General features: G+C 40.4%; 1 protein-coding gene across 2 annotated transcripts in view; it reads right to left on the minus strand.

Annotated features, from left to right (window-relative positions):
• The window catches only part of sim (bHLH transcription factor single-minded), a 92,625-nt gene extending 89,596 nt beyond the window's left edge, over positions 1 to 3,029 (minus strand). For both annotated transcript variants that reach the window (XM_089737970.1, XM_089737969.1), the window contains exon 1: positions 2,607 to 3,029. The gene's annotated coding sequence lies outside the window, so the exon portion shown is untranslated. The remainder of the gene's footprint in view (positions 1 to 2,606) is intronic.
• Positions 3,030 to 16,994: the final 13,965 nt, after the last annotated feature.

Here is a 16,994-nt window from a genome sequence, read left to right on the forward strand (position 1 = left end):
ACTTTTGGAACGCGAGGTGTGTTTTTATCTATATATTAATACGTGAAGCAAAAACTTTGTATCTCTTTTTACGAAAATGGCGCGGACGGAGGAGTATGACATTTTCCACACTTACTAGTATAGAGAATATAGAGAAGAAGTGCACAATGCTAATATTTTTTTTAATTATTGCATAAAAGATACATTAAATCAATAAAGAAAACATTACACACACTACATACCATGTATTTGACGCACACACGCGTCACGCATACATACTATTTATTGTCCAACTTTTGTTCTTGAAGTCTGTTGTCAAATTGAGAATAGATTAAATATTGTTTGTCTTTGTTAATATTTTTTATAGTGTAGTCTTGGTGAAATTTGTTATTATAGAAGTATAGAATACAATCATAATAGTGTACAAACTTACAATTCCAATTAATTATAGTCGAATTTCGACTACTGCGGGACCTCTAGTTTAATCAATATTGTGTTTTTTTTTACATCTAACGGGGAAACTAAGTAATCGAAATGCGATTATAATAAGTTATTATAATAAGTATAACTTTGAAAATTATAATGGTTCTATTATATTACTATAATCACAAATTTCGCCAAGACTACACTATAGACAAATAATATTAAAGACAAACAATATTAACCTATTCTCAATTTGACCACAGACTTTAAGCAATAACAAAAGTTTCACAATAAACAAAAGAGTATATTTATATGTATTGTGTCAAATACATGGTAGTGTGTGTAATGCTTTTTTTATTGATTTATTGTATTTTTTAAGCATAATTAAAAAAAAATATTAGCATTCTGCACTCCTTCTCTATATTCTCTATAAGTGTGGGAAATTTCATAATCCTCCGTCCGCGTAATTTTCGTAAAAAGGGGTACCTACATAGTTTTTGCTTCACGTATTAATATAACTATACAAATGTCTCATATCGGTAATGGAATATCTTTTTATGTTTAACCATGTAACAATGGTGGCTTAATAACAGTTTAGCGTTCGTCAAAGTTTACAAAGTCGCCGGACGGGGCTTCTCAAAGATTCTACTAAAGTCTTTTAGTAAACTACCACCGTTTTTTACCGATTTCAAAAAAGGAAGAAGTTCTCAATTCGACTGTATTTTTTTTTATGTTTGTTACCTCATAACTTTTGACTGGGTGTTTCGATTTTGATGATTCTTTTTTTATTAGAAAGCTGACGCTTTCCGTCTGGGCCCATTTCAATTTAGTCCAGTTCTGATAATGGTAGGTATCCATGAGAAAACCATACCTATAAGTCTTAAATTTGCATGAAGTAGGTACCTACGTACGTGACAAATAGATTAATAACTCAATATCACGCCAACCGATTTCGATGATTTTTGTTTTTAGTGTAGGTAGGTATATTAATTTGTTTTGGAATATCTTTTTTTTTTCTATTCGATGTTGGTTTTTGTTAATTTGTAAAGTTGTAAAGTTGTATTTTATATTTCGATATGGATGTATTCCTGTGTTGGTTGTATGTGTTGGTTTCCCAAACAAAATACAATATTTATTTAACAAATGCGTTGTGTTATTCCGCTGATTCGTATCAATAGTGAAATTTCATTCCGAATTGTCAATAAGTGGCTATGAAGTATACAAACTTCTTTTATTTCAATTTAAAAATAAACTTAAAGTCGTAGGAACGGTATGCGTTAGGCGGAGCGGACGCCATTAAAAAAAATCCATCGGCCATTTTGAGTTTACAATTTCTCGGCATACAAAATCTTTTTAAGTTACGTAAATAAATAAATAAAATCTTAATATATACCTAATATCTATTTATTATTACAAGCATTAATTTATTATTACATTATTAGAACAAGCCATTTATATTGTTTCATATTTTATTATTTAGAAAGAATTCATTCATTGTTCATGTCGAGTTTTGTTTTAGGTACTAATACTTACTTAATACTTTTTTTCGAATTCCGTTGTTATTAGTATGACCGGCATAAGAGTCCAGGTTACTGCGGACTACTAGTGTATCACAACCAAAGATGTAATGTGTTTGGATGTTTAGGTATGTGAATATAATCGCTTAGTTTAATTAAGATTTGATTATTTCTAATGTTTTTTTTTTTTGAGTACCTACGCGAATATTATTAACTTGTAACGACGCGTTGAAACTTTTTGACGTTGACCTTTATAAAATTAACGAACCGGACAAATGTTAAACGCGCCAAAAACTTTGACATTTCATATCGAAATGCGCTAGATAGGCCGCCATTTTTTCGAGAGCCATAGAAAATTAGTTTTTTTTTTTTATATTGCGTAAATAGACGAAGGATGAATTCATAATGTGAATGTCATCACGCCTCTTAAAGTGTGAGATTTAAGTCATGTCAATTATATCTTAAATAACGGTTATAATATAATACGTAATTGTAATAAGTAAAATTCTGGTAGGAAATTAGTCCAACTTCTATATGTATTTGCTTTCCAAAGTGCATACGAGCTTCGCATTCAGCCGCCGTGTCTGAAGCTCGTATTCTATTCATTAAAGTCACAACGTGGATTCTGCTCATGAATGCTCACGGCTGTTAACATGTTAGCATGGCTAAATACAAATGAAGCTTTACCTTATGGGAATCGAACGAGCGAACGATTATTCCTGAAGCCGCATTCACGTACATAACTGTGCATAGTGCGTCATTCACACACACGATACAAACAAACAGCACACAGAACACTTTGCGAACATTTTTTTATATATATACGAGTAAGTACATTGCATTAAAGCTGTTATTCTATTAAAATCATCACATCGTTAACATTTTTCGAAAACTGATTCTAAATTTGAAATTTCAAAAATTTAGTCGACCGCGGCGAACTTAATTTATTTTTGACACATTGGTTTTTTTTTCATTAAACATTTCTCAATTCCAATAAGCGCGCATAGGTATACGCGACTATCATTTCCAATTGATTCATAGATAGTTTTTTTTTTTTTAAAGTTAATTAGGCAAAAGATGCCTTATCGACGCGATCGTTGTCGCTTGACTGACGGCGGGAGCGGCCGTCCCTCACTTCCAGAGGGAGTTCAGAGGAAGAGGGGGGATAATCCCGGCCTGCGAGACGCGAGATACGGGACTAAACGCATTATAATTCAACGTTACCTAATACATTTTTATTTTAAGCTTCAGTAACAAATTGGATTATTCTCGCTTACCTTTTTATGTATAGGTACCGATAAGATTTTATTCGTGATTTTTTTTCTCGTTACCGTATTTACTGTGCTTATAAATATAGGTAGGTACATAAAATATAACTTTAATGAACTATTGTTTTTTTTTTTTTAAAAACTTACCTAATTAATTATGATTTGGTGCCTACATATGTTTATGAATAAAAATTAATTCAATATAACTGAATATAAAAAGCTTTACTGCCCACTTATTAACAAAGTTAAGTAGGAAAGATTGCCAGAAAACCATCAAATGGAACCTAAAGTAGACTCTTCAGATGTAAAATTATAGATTAATTTATATAGTAAGATTATGTAGTATAATTATGTTGTTTTTAATGTGGCCAAACACGTTAACCAAATTTTTTTTTCTAATTATTTTTCTGCCAAGAACCAATTATAGTTCCGATTTGAAGGGGCAGCCGTTGTATACTGTAAAAACAGATCTCAGAACTCATGTCTCTAGATGGATGGCGGCATTAACGTTGTTGATGTCTAAAGGCTCCGGTAAACAATGAAGACCATATGGGCCGTGAGGTCATAGTTCCATTGTAGTAATTAAAAAAAAAACTTTCGATCGAAGGAAAATATTTCCAGGATTTATGCCTACGCACAGAATCATAAAGCAGCTTAAAAAATAATACGCATTATATTTGTTGTAACAATTAAATTAAGAAAAAAAAAACATTTTCGTTCATTACACAATTTATTTATTTAAAACACTTCACGTATTACTGACTAATTGTTAGTGCATTGAAATATAAATTAAACACTCATACTTAAGTATACACATAAAACTACCACACATAAAAGTGTAAATATATATACACATAGATATAAATACGCACATATAATATTATCAATAAGCTCAAAAATAAAATACGTAGGTAATCTATGTCAATAGATACCTACAAAAACGCACTTAATTTTAAATTGAAATCGTAAAAACGAACGAAAAATCCTATAACAATCTCGTTTCAGATATCACAATCTAAATGGTGTAAAAAAAAAAAAAAAATTATAATCTACGATACGAAAATCTCAATGACACATTGTAAATAGGTTTTTTTTTCCAAACAGCACAACGCCTTAACAGCCTCGAACGGAATGCTCAACAAACACGACAAAAGACGAAGGGAAACCGGTTCTCGAACTTGGTACGTGAAGAACAACAGTGGGAAAAGAAAAAAAAAACATAATTTGCATTTTGACGTTAGCCTCTTCCCGCCTACACTGAGGCCGCGCTCTGATTGGACGCCGTTGGACCAATCACAGCGCGGCTGGCTGCTTCTAGAATTGGAACACACGGAGTTACGTGAATTCGAGTTTTTTTTTTTGTTTAGTATTTTTTTAAATCTTATAATACACAAACATATTAAATTACCTACAGAATTTTTTGTAAATATTTCGATATTATTTGTTGTCGTATCGACTTTTATATAACCAATGACATATTTGTTAGTTTAACTATGCTTAATATACATTTTGTTGTTATAATACAATTTAAATGTAGGTAGGTAAAGATAGTAGATTAGTATCTAAATGGATATTTAAGTAATATCCATTTAGACCATCCAGATCCAATAGACGCATGTTAGTGATTTTTGTCGTTTCTCAAACGGGTGTAGGGCCGCACAGCCATTCCGATGTTAAGTGGTTGCCAGAAGCCATAGACTATAGGTTACCTATAGAACTATAGGGTACTATAGACTAAATCTTGTTTTTTTTTATAATTAGGCAAAATCGATGTTTGAAAGACTATTTGGTTTAAGCGACGTTTTTGAAACTTTACAGAAGAGCCATTTGAAGTATAAAACTTTGAAAAAAAAATCAATGAAATGAAAATGAGGTTGGTAAGAGTGTTTAACTATGAATGTGGATGTGATATTGAGGAAGAGGTAGACCTAAGAAGGAATGGACGGATTGCGTGAAAGACGATATGTGTAAGAGAGGAGTGAGCGAAGAAATGGTTTAAGATAGAGGAGTATGGAAGGAGAAAACATGTTGCGCCCTCCCCAGGTGACTGGGAGAAGGGCAGGAGAATGAAGATGATGATGATATGAATAAAAAATTATAAGCGATTTTTATTAGAATCAACTAGTTTTGTTAATTTGATATCTACAGATTTAAGTTAACTACAATTATTTTAACTTTAAATCAAAACCTTTGCGCCTTGTGATTATTATTATACTTAAAATTATTTAAAATGTTATTAATTACTAGCGACCCGCTCCGGTTCCGTTCGGGTCTATAACAAAAATTTCAACGATTTTTGACTTTGTTTTTTTTTTTTTTAAATAAAAGAACCTTTATAAAAATAAATAAAAAAGCCTGTATTTCCTTATCCTTAACTTTCATTTGAAATGTGGTATTTATTTGTTAGTGTTTAGTTTGTTATTAATGCTTATTGCCTAAATGTTAGTACGAGTTAATTTTTGTTATTGGATATGGACCCCTCCTCGGGTGAAGGCCTCCTCCAGTCCTTTCCACTGATCTCTGTCCTTGCCGATCGTTTGCCAGTCCTTTCCTATTATTTCGGTTATGTCGTCAGCCCATCGTCTTTTCGGTCTCCCTACCCTTCTTTTGCCAATTGGCCCTTTCCAGATTGTAGTGTTGAAAGAAAAGAACACTTATTGCGGCTAAACTATAATAGTTAGACATATGCTGTCGCGACACTTTTTGTAAATAATAATGTGTTCTACAAAGTCGTAGTACATTATTTTATTCTATCATCAATAGTTTTCGTAGGGCACGCGATGTAAAGAATATTTTATGTAATTTTTTTACACCTCGGGTTACATTATTGAAGTTTTAGTAAAGATCCCTAATTTTTTTCAAAAAAGATTCTAGCCTATGTCAGTCACTCGGGAATAGTGTAGATTCTAAACGGTTAAAGAATTTTTCAAATCGGCTCAGCAATTTCGGAGCCTATTCAATACAAACAAACAAACAAATCTTTCCTCTTTATAATATTAGTATCTATAGATACACTATTAAAAAAAAAACCACTATGTATATTAAAAATAGATTGCCGCTGATGGCCACCATCAAATTGAACGAACGCAAAGATCAAAGCCCGTAAAAGTTTACTAAGTTAACTCTGCTGCTATTACTACCACGCCGAAAATCTCTAGATTCCTGGTGGATTACTTACAATAGATTACTGGTGGTAGGACCTCTTGTGAGTCCGCGCGGGTGGGTACCACCGCCCCCTGCCTATTTCTGCCGTGAAGCAGTAATGCGTTTCGGTTTGAAGGGTGGGGCAGCCGTTGTAACTAAACTTGAGACCTTAGAACTTATATTTCAAGGTTTGTGGCGCATTTACGTTGTGGATATCTATGGGCTCCAGTAACCACTTAACACCAGGTGGGCTGTGAGCTCGTACACCCATCTAAGCAATAAAAAAATAAAAAATAAAAAAATCTATATGTCTTTTCTCGAGTCTATAGACGTTGTCTACTTTTGTCGACTTTTGTTTGTACGTATCAATGCGTGTTTGGCATTTTCGCGTCGGGAGTACCAGAAAAGAGGTCACGGGAGGCCGGCGTCTCCTCCGCAGCGGGACCTCCCGGGTTTATTAGTTCAATTTGCAACAAAACGAGCACGGGCGCACGGGCCCCGACAACAACGCCTAAGTAATCACCGTTTAGTCTGTGAGCTTTTAATGAGTTCGAAACATTTCGATGCGCTAATGAGTTTTAGGGGCGTTTCGCGTTTTATTAAGGGACTAACTAGCTTTTGCCCGCGACTTCGTTCGCGTGGAAAGTAAAAATATTTTTGGAATAATAGAATGTTAAGGAGCTATTTAAGGTACCAAAATCACGCTTCTTAACCGATCTCAAAAGAGGAGGCTATCAATTCGACCACCCTTTTTTTATCTATGTAGGTATGTTCATTGACTTCTCGAGAATGCTTGAACTGATTCTGATAATTCATACAATATTTTGGCGAAACTTTAACCGTTTCCGCAGCGCACGCAGCGGAAGCTCTCAAAAGGGAAGAAGAACCCCGATTTTGAAACATTGTTTATTGGTGCTTTTTATTGGTCTTGGCGTGATGCCTATAGCCTTCCTCAATAAATGGGCTATCTAATACTGAAATAATTTTTCAAATCGGACCAGTAGCTCATGAGATTAGCGCGTTCAAAGAAAAAAACTCTTCAGCTTTACAATATTAGTATAGAATCTATACTATAGACGAAACGCGAATGTATTTAAGAAGCGTTTATTTATACCAGTGGTCCCCCAGTAATCGAAATTCGACTATAATTATATATAATACTAGCTGACCCGGCAGACTTCGTAGTGCCTCAATCGATAAATAAAAGGCCTAAACTTTTCTATAAAATAAATTTAAAACAAACAGAAGGAATCCGTCCGACGGGGGACACGTCAAAGGAAAAACAAAATTGTTATTTTTATTTAATTCCAAGCATTTTCATATTTATCTACCTTTTAAACCTTCTATAAGACCAAAATTAGGCAAATTGGTCCAGCCGCTCTCGAGTTTTAGCGAGACTAACGAACAGCAATTCATTTTTATATATTAGATAGATAATTGAAATGTAATACGAAGTAAAATATAATTTATCAGAATTCTCCAAACGCTTGAAGGAAGCTACACGTGTTGCTAACGCTGGCTGGTACTTTGCACAGAGAGTGAGTCTGGCTGTCCGACGAGGTAGCGCAGCCATTATCTTGGGAACTGTTCCTCCTTAAAGCGCATTAGAAGATTTGTTCTACCGCATGTATTGAAAAAAAAACCAAAAATTTTATTTTTATTTACCTATAAGTTTGAACATGATTATGGTTTTATTGTCAAAGAGTACCTATTATAATATAATCAAAGATATACTTCTATAATCACAGATTTCGCCAAGACTATACTATAGACAAATAATATTAAAGGCAAACAATATTAATCCATTCTTTTTTAAGGGATTTTATGACCTGGTAACTAAGACCTTTAAGGTCATGTCTTATTTTAATTTATATTCTTATTTATATGAAAAATTATAATATTATTATGGAGTGATATGAAATGAAGATGATTAATTTGAGATCAACTGAGATAAAATTAAATGAAAAGAGATGAAATGATATGGGATGAAATATAATCTCAGTAAAATGGTGGTCACCGTGTAATAAAAATCAAACCCGCAAAATTATAATTTGCGTAATTACTGGTGGTAGGACCTCTTGAGAGTCTGGGCGGGTAGGTACCACCACCCCGCCTCTTTCTGCCGTGAAGCAGTAATGCGTTTCGGTTTGATGGGTGGGGCAGCCGTTGTGACTATACTGAGACCTTAGATGTCTATGGGCTCCAGTAACCACTTTGCGCCGGGTGGGCTGTGAGCTCGTCCACCCATCCAAGCAATAAAAAAAAAAGGATTGGCGGCAACAATGGCGTCGCATGAAGCCGGTTGCCATAACCGAAAAACAAAAACAAAAAAAAGTTTTGTTAATTAAAACCGCGACCCGAAGCCGTCATCTAGAATTTTCCAAAATACGATTCGAATTACGAGAAAGCTTACAATAAGAAAAAAATATAAGGGCGTCCACATACGGCAGTCACGCGTGACTTCACGTAGAGTCGCACGTGACTTCGTAATGATCTCGTGTGCGTCCGCCCTACGCTCCGTTTTGTTCGGCACTTTTATAAACAATAGTCAGACACGCGACCAGACGCTTTAATTAAACAATGCGCGATCAATGATTTGGAAAACCGATGACGTGTTTTTGTTTTTTGTTTTTCTTCTTTGTTTCATGGAGAATGCTCGGAGGAATTATTCCGAGATGATCGCCTCATCTCTTTTTTATCATCACACCTCCCGCCATCGGAGCAGAGTTCGTCCATATTATCTGGAAGCGCTGTGTTCATCGACAATGCGTTTCCAGAGATCTTTTCTGTCACGTACCATCCGGCTATGGAATGAGCTCCCCTCCACGGTGTTTTCCGAGCGCTATGACATGTTCTTCTTCAAACGAGGCTTGCGGAGAGTACTTAATGGTAGGCAGCGGCTTGGCTCTGCCCCTGGCATTACTGACGTCCATGGACGACGGTAATCATTCACCATCAGGTGGGCCGTATGCTCGTCTACCTAAAAAGGCAATAAAAAAAAGTTTTAGTGATTATTGACCAATGATGGGGATACTTTACTGCACAGTGAAGCAGTAACTATTTTTTTACATACATATTCTATTCGTACATAGGTAGTCTAAAAAGTTATTCTAGCTACGCGTGGACGGGTAGGTGAGCTCACGGGCTGAACCTGAGAGAATTCGCTAACACTGACCCTATCAAGAGCAGTGCTTCGCTGAATCTACCACCGGATCGCAATTGCGACCCTTTTTGTTCCTACGTAAGCTGATAGCCTTGAGAGGCTATGTCAGCGTAACCGGGCGAGTAGGTGAGCTCACGGGGCTCAAACCGGAGTGTTGCTAACACTGACCCTAGCAAGAGCAGTGCTTCGCAGAATCTACCACCGGATCGAAAACGCGACCCACTGAGAAGATACGGCGAGGAACTCTGTGGGCTGTCTGTGGGTTTAATTTTTAACGACAAATCAGGTACTGCACTTCTTCAGTCTAGCTAGCACCATTCTATTATAATATTATTAACCCTAAAGTTTGTAAAAATGTATGGATGTATGTTTGTTTCACTTTCACGCAAAAACTACTGAATGGATTTTGATGAAACTTTACAATAATCTTACACATCAGAATAATAATACATAGGCTGTAATTTATAAATATATAGTGTGAATTACTCAAAATATAACAATAAGGGTCAAGTAAGTAAGAAAAAATTTGCAATCAATTAATAAATTAAATGTTCCCGAAACTAAGATAAGATTTATAGAATAATAATAAAAAGAATAAAACAGATATGTATCATATTTCTACACTATGGCGTATTTTGAGAATCAGCGCCTTTACAAAAGACATTGAAAAAATCGTAAAACTTTCATTACGATATAAATTTTCTTTATTAATTTTTTATTGCCTCTGTAGGCAGACGAGCATACGGCCCACCTGATGGTGAGTGGTTACCGTCGCCCACGGACTTCAGCAATGCCAAGGGCAGAGCCAAGTCGCTGCCTACAAACCAAGTCACTGCCTACAGCCAAGTCGCTGCCTACAGCCAAGTCGCTGCCTACAGCCAAGTCGCTGCCTACAAGCCAAGTCGCTGCCTACAGCCAAGTCGCTGCCTACTCCGCGGTGTTTTGTTGTGTGCCGAGAATTATGGTAATTAATTGGAAGTCGTCGTGGCCATTCGTGTTAAGCGATGCATCGGTGCTCGAATCCCGCAGGCGGATACCAATTTTTTAAATGAAATACGTACTCAACAAATGTTCGCGTTTGACTTTCACGGCGAAGGAATAACATTGTGTAATAAAAACCCGCAAAATTTAATTTGCATAATTACTGGTGGTAGGACCTCTTGAGAGTCCGCACGGGTAGGTACCACCGCCCTGCCTATTTTTGCCGTGAAGCAGTAATGAGTTTCAGTTTGAAGGGCAGGACAGCCGTTTTACCGTTAAAAGTGAGGCCTTACAGAATCTATAAAGTATACTTAATAAAATAATATATGTCGGCGCAAATATGACTATTTACCTACTGATCATCAACTAATTACTCTGTGATAAGAAATTGATGTTAAACAGTTCCTTTTATTGTAATTTCAATACTTTAAAACGTGTTTGAAAAACGTGTAAACCCGCTCACGTGTTTGAAAAACGTGTAAACACGCTCACGTGTTTAAAACGTGTCAACACGCTCACGGGTACGAAGCCCCATAAATACGGCCGTGCTGTCTAGCACTGAGGGACCCTCCCGATAGTAAGTGTGCACCGGATGCACAACGGACGCGACAAAAAACCATATAACATGGTTCTAGTCGCTCTAGAACCAACCCCGGAGGCCAAGAAAAAGATCGCATGTCTCGCGACAGTATGTGGCCTATCCGGGGTTACCATTGAAGCCCCCCATAGACGTGGCACTCCCGGACAGTGCCACAGATGCCAACTCTATGGCCACTCGGCTCGGAATTGCCACGCGCGCCCCCGCTGCGTGAAGTGCCTCGGCGATCACGCCACGTTAGATTGCTCGCGAGTTAGGGAAACCGCGACCGAACCTCCAAGCTGTGTCCTATGCCTTAAGCAAAGGCACCCCGCGAATTACCGTGGATGTCCTAGGGCTCCGCGAAAACGCCCGACTCACCCAGCCCCCCGTACCGTCGGCCCAAAGACTTCGGTGCCTTCAGCACCGAAACCCGCCTTCGTACCGGCTGCGGTTCCCACCGTCTCGGCGTGGAAAAAACCGCTGCCGTATACGAGGTCGGGAACACAAACCGCACCCCAGCCCCCGTTCGCGACACGTCCCGCGCCGCAGCCCCTGCTCGCACCTCCCCCCGCGCCCGCGTACCGTCCCCCGCAACCCTCAGCCGTCAACGACTTCACGCTCGTGCGCGACTTCGTCACGGCGGTCAACTTCGACCGTCTGCGATCGTTCGCAGACGCGATGCGAAGGGCGGTAAACCCCGAACAACGGCTCGCGGCCGCGTTCGAATACATGGACGTTTATGAGTCCGTGGCCCGTACTTTCTAAAATCACCGGTAATCAATGGCGCAAAACGCTAGAGAGAAACCATATTCCCTTACGTTAGCATTTTACAATGCTAACGGACTCGCGCGACAACGCGATCAAATTTACGAATTCCTCCGCGACAATCTAGTAGATATTCTGCTAGTGCAGGAGACCTGCCTGAAGCCCTCGCGTCGTGACCCGAAAGTCGCGAATTACGTCATGGTTAGGAATGACAGACTCACCGCCTCCAAAGGCGGGACTGCCATTTACTATAGGCGGGCCCTGCACGTTGTCCCTCTCGATACCCCCTCGCTCTCACATATCGAGGCGTCAGTGTGCCGTATCTCGCTGACGGGACACCAGCCGATCGTCATCGCATCCGTCTATCTCCCCCCGGACAAGCCCCTTCTGAGCAGTGACATCGAGTCACTGTTCGGCATGGGAGACTCCGTCATCCTGGCAGTCGATTTAAATTGCCACCACACTAGGTGGAACTGCCACAGTTCAAACATAAACGGTAGGCGTCTCGACGCGTTTATAGACGACCTTACCTTCGAAGTAGTCGGTCCCCCAACTCCAACATGTTATCCGTATAACATCGCGCTCCGTCCGAGCACTATAGACCTGGCACTGCTGAGGAACGTAACTCTGCGCTTACGCTCCATCGAAGCAATGTCAGAGCTCGACTCAGACCACTGACCTGTCGTTATGCAGCTCGGTCGCCCCCACAACCCAGTCACAGCTACGAGGACCATGGTGGACTGGAAGAAGCTGGGCAAATGCTTAGCCGATGCCGCTCCACCAATCCTCCCCTGCGGCCCGGATTCAACTCCATCCCCCGAGGACACAGTCGAATTCATAAACATCAGCACGGATCACATCTCTTCCGCGATCATAAGATCCTCAAAAGAAGTCGATGTGGAGGATAGCTTTCACCGCATCAGACTGTCCCCCGAACTTAGGAACCTCCTAAGAGTTAGAAACGCGGCAATCCGGGCCTACGATCAACTTCCCACGCACTCAAACCGGATTCGGATACGTCGTCTACAGCGGGATGTAAAATCTCGCCTAAGCGACGCCCGAAATGAGAATTGGGATAGATACTTAGAAGGACTCGCGCCCTCTCATCAAGCATACTGGCGACTAGCAAGGACTCTCAAGTCCGAAACTACCGCTACTATGCCTCCTCTCGTACGCCCTTCAGGCCAACCACCGGCTTTCGATGACGATGACAAGGCAGAGTTGCTGGCCGATGCACTGCAAGAGCAGTGCACCACCAGCACTCAATACGCGGACCCCGAACACACCGAGGCAGTCGACGGGGAGGTCGAGCGCAGAGCCTCCCTGCCACCCTCGGACGCGTTACCCCCCATTACCTCTGACGAAGTTAGAGAAGTAATAGACAACCTTCAACTTAAGAAGGCACCCGGCTCCGACGGCATCCGCAACCGCGCGTTAAAACTCTTACCAGTCCAACTGATAACAATGTTGGCTACCTTCTTAAATGCCGCTATGACGCACTGCATATTTCCGGCGGTATGGAAAGAAGCGGACGTTATCGGTATACACAAGCCGGGCAAACCGAATAATGAAACCGCTAGTTACCGACCGATTAGTCTCCTCCCAGCGATAGGCAAAATTTACGAACGGCTCCTTCGGAAACGCCTCTGGGACTTCGTTACCGCGAATAAAATTCTAATAGACGAGCAGTTTGGATTCCGCGCCAAACACTCGTGCGTACAACAAGTGCACCGCCTCACGGAGCACATCTTAATAGGGCTAAATAGGCGTAAACAAATCCCGACCGGCGCCCTCTTCTTCGATGTAGCGAAGGCGTTCGACAAAGTCTGGCACAACGGTTTGATCTACAAACTGTACAACATGGGAGTGCCAGACAGACTCGTGCTCATCATACGAGACTTCTTGTCGAACCGTTCGTTTCGATATCGAGTAGAGGGAACTCGTTCTCGTCCCCGTCAACTGACCGCCGGAGTCCCGCAAGGCTCCGCGCTCTCCCCGTTATTATTTAGTTTGTATATCAACGATATACCCCGGTCTCCGGAGACCCATCTAGCGCTCTTCGCCGATGACACGGCTATCTACTACTCGTGTAGGAAGATGTCGTTGCTTCATCGGCGACTCCAGACCGCAGTAACCACCATGGGACAGTGGTTCCGGAAGTGGCGAATAGACATTAACCCCACGAAAAGCACAGCGGTGCTATTCAAAAGGGGTCGCCCTCCGAATACCACTTCGAGCACCCCACTCCCTAATAGGCGCGTAAACACCTCCGCCGTTAGCCCCATCACTCTCTTTGACCAACCCATACCGTGGGCCCCGAAGGTCAAATACCTAGGCGTCACCCTCGACAGAGGGATGACATTTCGTCCCCACGTAAAAACGGTACGCGATCGCGCCGCGTTTATACTAGGACGACTCTACCCAATGCTTTGTAGACGAAGCAAACTGTCCCTCCGTAACAAGGTAACCCTCTACAAAACTTGCATACGCCCCGTCATGACGTATGCAAGCGTAGTGTTCGCTCACGCGGCCCGCACCAACTTGAAACCCCTTCAGGTTATACAATCCCGATTCTGCAGGATAGCCGTCGGAGCACCATGGTTCCAGAGGAACGTGGACCTCCACGATGACCTGGAGCTCGACCCCGTCAGTAAGTATCTACAGTCGGCATCGCTGCGCCACTTTGAGAAGGCGGCACGACATGAGAACCCTCATGTCGTGGCCGCCGGAAAATACATACCCGATCCTGTAGACCGTTTGGTAAACCGTCGACGTCGCCCAAAGCACGTCATCACGGATCCTCCTGATCCATTAACGGTGCTTTTAGGCAATACAAGCACCGGTCACCGTCCTCGCCGAACCCGTCGCTTGCGACGAAGGGCTCGACGAGCGAATTAACCCACAGACACAGCCCACTGAGTTTCTCGCCGGATCTTCTCAGTGGGTCGCGCTTCCGATCCGGTGGTAGATTCTGCGAAGCGCTGCTCTTGCTAGGGCGGTGTTAGCAATTCTCCGGTTTGAGCCCCGCGAGCTCACCTACACAAGCTAGGGTACGCTGAAATAGCCTCTCAAGGCTATCAGCATAGGCAGGGAAAAAAAAAAAAAAAAAAAAAAAAAAAAAAAAGCACTGAGGGATTCATGTCCGAGCCGTTGTACTGTATGGATATCTCTGTAACGTTGTTATGCTTCTCGTGCAATATACGAAGTTCTCGTGAAGTTCTCGTGAAGTTTTGTTTCGGAAACCCAAACATGAGTCATTCGTCAAGAAAGTAATGACCGCGACGCGGCGACGTCGGCGGTGCTGACGTCACACTTTTTACAAACAATACGGACGTCCCTACTCCGTCATATAATAATAAATAATTATACTTACGTTAAAATTTCATTAAACATTTTGTTTTTTTTTTCTAACATAGCCCCAACTATTGTCTTTTAGACAAGTAAAGTAAAAAAATATTCGAATTTGATAAAATGGAAACTAAAATTCAAAGTCCCCAAAACTATTTTGAAGCTTTTGCTTACCTACGGATCCGAAACGTGGACACTGACTGTGCGACTAGTCCACCAACTAAAAGTTACTCAGCGAGCTATGGAGCGAGCTATGCTCGGTTTGTCATTGCGAGACCGAATACGCAATGAGGTCATTCGGGCAAAAACCAAAGTGATCGATATAGCTCGCAGAGCTAGTAAGCTGAAGTGGCAGTGGGCTGGTCACATATGTCGCAGAACCGATAACCGTTGGGGTAGACGTGTTCTGGAGTGGAGACCGCGAACCGGCAAACGTAGTGTAGGACGCCCTCCTGCTAGATGGAGCGACGACCTGCGCAAGGCAGCTGGCAATAACTGGATGCGTAGAACCGAAGATCGGGTTCAGTGGCGAGCTTTGGGGGAGGCCCATGTCAAGCAGTGTACTGCCGCAGGCTGATGATGATGAAAACTATTTTAGAAAGTACCTTGTTTTAGACCTTTTCTCTGAATACAGTCACTTAAAATCCCGAATGTTATCCTTTTTGTATTGTGTAAAAGAGTGAAAGAGCTCACGGCCCATTTAGTGTTAAGTGGCTACCGAAGCCCATGGGCATCAGCAAAGTAAATACCTTAAGACGTGAGTTCTAGTCTCACTTCACATAAATATTGTAAATATGTGTGTCACATAAATATCACTCACTTACAAAACACATAAATTAGTTATAGAAGCCACTTAAGCTCTCAACAAAACTGTTTAGGGGCGTCGCCCACTAGGTGGCTTCGCTTCGATTAGTTTCTCATTGCTCCTGTAGATTGCAGTAACATATTACCTAATTTTCAGAAACCACAAATTGATAAAATTTAATCATGATAAAATTTAATCAATATGTCTATAACAAATAAAGACTTGTACGGTTTTTTACCTTCTCTTTTTAGTTATACAGTAATTAAATGCCTTAACTTTAACACCATATAAGCTTAGGAGCGTGCGTTACAAGATGTCACTAGTTTCCAGACAAACTAAATATTTGTATTAAAGTATCGCAGTTTCAGTGTCCTGACTACGACAGTACAACAGCTCAACGTATGACAGTCGAAATAGGTGATAGTGGAATTATCAACAGTAGGCCTTGTTACTCACAACCGCACAAGACCATCGTACTCACAAATACGTTGGTGCATAGCTATTATTTTTTCTTTTTTTTCTTTCGCTATCTATTAGCTGGTAGCCTAAAGGGCTATTCCCATTTCTCGTAGACACGATAAATTTTTCCAGCAGAATCTCAAACAAGCCATGTTTTGATAGTCCATTCCATTGTGTTAAAATAGCCAGAGCAAATTCGGCTTTAAATTTTTAAAGACCGCGCCATCTATCAAAATTTGTTAAACTGTTAGGTTTGTTTTTCTAGCACAAGACTTAAAAATGTGTCACAAACTGCTTATACTTATTCCGCAACAGATGGCGTTAATTTTGAAAATGTTTTTGATAATCTCATCAACTATGGTGTAGTCAATAGAAGCATTGTTTATTTTAAATTATTAACTCAACCCTATCTCTACATAAAATAAATTGAAATCAACATTATGATTCGATAAACAGCTTCAATGTTTTTATATATTTTTATTTTGTTTCGAACATTTTCTGGAAGTTATTTAACTATTTTTTGCTACCTATTAAATAATAGATGGCGCTGATCTATACAAAA

Source organism: Bombyx mandarina, chromosome 24 (genome assembly GCF_030267445.1).
Source record: "Bombyx mandarina strain Sakado chromosome 24, ASM3026744v2".
Classification (NCBI taxonomy): Eukaryota; Metazoa; Arthropoda; class Insecta; order Lepidoptera; family Bombycidae; genus Bombyx; species Bombyx mandarina.